Source organism: Medicago truncatula, chromosome 5 (assembly GCF_003473485.1).
Source record: "Medicago truncatula cultivar Jemalong A17 chromosome 5, MtrunA17r5.0-ANR, whole genome shotgun sequence".
In the NCBI taxonomy this organism is placed as follows: domain Eukaryota; kingdom Viridiplantae; phylum Streptophyta; class Magnoliopsida; order Fabales; family Fabaceae; genus Medicago; species Medicago truncatula.
In genome coordinates this window covers 38,177,725-38,180,245 of record NC_053046.1, presented here as the reverse complement: position 1 = coordinate 38,180,245, position 2,521 = coordinate 38,177,725, and positions in this window count along the sequence as shown.

Genomic DNA, 2,521 nt, shown 5'->3' with positions numbered 1-2,521 from the left:
TACAAGAGTAAAGAGACAAGCGTGCGAATCAATTTTTTATTCCAGCAAGGAGATGAAATAGTAAAAAACATAAAACGGAATAAAATAAGTAATAAGATTTTTTATTTATTTTTAACTAACAGATTGAAACCGCCATCTGTCATTAATGATCCCACTTTTCCATGGTGGAAAAAAAGAGTCCGTTCCCAAATTAAACGCCACCTAACAATTTAGTGACACTGACCACGTAAATGTACAAAGTTTGAGTCTTGGACCTCTTACTTAAATCTTTTTTGATATCTCTTAGTTCATCAACCAAACAACTTATACCTGCCATAGGAGAGAGTAGTTATTTCTTTGATTTTGATGTCTTGCCTTTCTCCTTTGTTACAAACAAAATATCACATTGAGAAAGAAAGTGTCAAACGAACTAGAATTGAGAAACTATAACATTGATCACCTAACAATGAATATGTAACGTAAGGGTAAATTTTATGATTCTGCGATATAAGAAAATTGCAATTATTTTCCATAATTATTTTTCTATATGAAGAAATTTTATTATGAAACACTAAAATTAATGACAAAATTTCAAAAAATAATCGGCCAAATAGAAGCATTTAAAATTGAATCAACCTAATAGAAAATTGCAAACCAAATGGATAACAAAAAAAATCGTGTTTAGTTCAGATATACTCATGCCATTTTTTTTATTCAAATGGACGATTCAATTTGATTTATAGTTTTTATTTTATTAATCGAACCAAATCAAATCGCAACATAAAAAAAATTAAACGTATGTCACCCAACTCAGTGCTCATAGAAATTCAATGAGAATTTTTGCAGACCTGTTTATGTTAGAAATTCAATGAAAACTTTTAAAAAATGATAAAATCTTAGTGTTTTATATTTATGAAAGATGATTATTTTTGGTCCATATTTTTAATTTAATCTAGTTAATAGAAACATTGTTGGATGAAATTTGAAACATTATTGAAAATATTGTTAAATTCCAACAATCAAATCAATACAAACCAAATTGATTGTTTGTTCTGGTTTAGTTTTTATTTTCAAATACAATCGAACCAAACTGTATGTTTTTACCGATCAAATGACGTTTAACTTCAAAATCAAATGAAATCGCACCGTAAACACCCGCACAACCAAATATCTCTATGTAAATGATTGCGTATGTTCATTTTCAACAAATGCTGCTGGTGGTGGATCTCGAGTGAATCAATTTATTTTTTATTGTTTGTACCATGAACAATAGAATATGTTACCACAATTCCGTCCTCCGATGCAATTGACTGGTTAATAGTTCCACCATTTTTTCTTTAAGAAAGTTTATTCTCATTCTCATGAGAAAACAGTTCTTAAGTGACACATTAGGTGGGGGCAGGAATCCGCATATGCGGCCCGTTGCAGTAAGCTAAGCTATAGCAACTAGTTTCAAAGACAAAGATGCACAAAAGATGCTCATAAATTAGTACATGACATTCTCTACATCACAAAGCCAATTTGATAACTTAAAAGGGCACCTTCTTTACTATTTTTTTTATATTATGTTACTATAATAATGTATAAAAAGAATGATGCTCTTGCCTCTCAATCGGATGTAAGAATGTTGCTAGGATAAAAGAATGAATAAGAGACTGAATGAAAAGAAAAAGAGAAAGATGTAGTAAAAAAGGAGAAAAATATACAAATATTACTAATTTTTTTCTTGAATAAAAACTAATACTAAGAGAGACAGAATATTAAAAAAAAATCAGAAGTACTTTGTATAAATGTCTTTTGCCCTTTCTATCTATGGCGGGGTCCTGAAAGTAGAACCCATGTGACTAAAGGTGCAAACGGATTTGATTTATATTTACATAGTACGTTTTTTTTTTTTTTAATGAGCAAAATATTATTAAAAGTCAGGTCTCTGCACAAGACGAACAGAGACCGGTGTTAAAGAAAATATAAACTAAGGTGTCGTATATATGCGGAACGCCCGGAAACAAACACACTCCTGTGATCAACATCCATAAGGACAACTCCCATCAAAATAAACATCCCCCCCCACACACAAACTGACTCTTATACTTACCAACCACTGAAAAAACAACATCCAAAACACTGGTCGCCACTACTCACCTAACACCTGTAAAAGAGAACCTAGTCCTTATTACCAACACCAAGCCACATCCAAAGAACTCATTCTTTAATGATCATTCAGCTTCTCCCACCACGTAACATCCGTCCACCGAAGGGACACAAAAAAAACTCAAATCCAAACTGACTCCCGATCCCGAATCAAAAGTGGTCTTTAGATAAAAGTGTGTTATACCGACCAAATGAAAAGTGTGTGAATTTATAAAAATTACTTATACAACCAAACTAGTCATATGGCATTTTCAGATTTTTTTTTACAAGAAGAAACTTATTGCATTTCATTCATAATAATAGTAGAGATACAAGATGGAATCCTAATATAAATATGAAAACTAGCATGACGCGAAACCACTTAATTAACAAAGCTATGAGCGACTTCGAA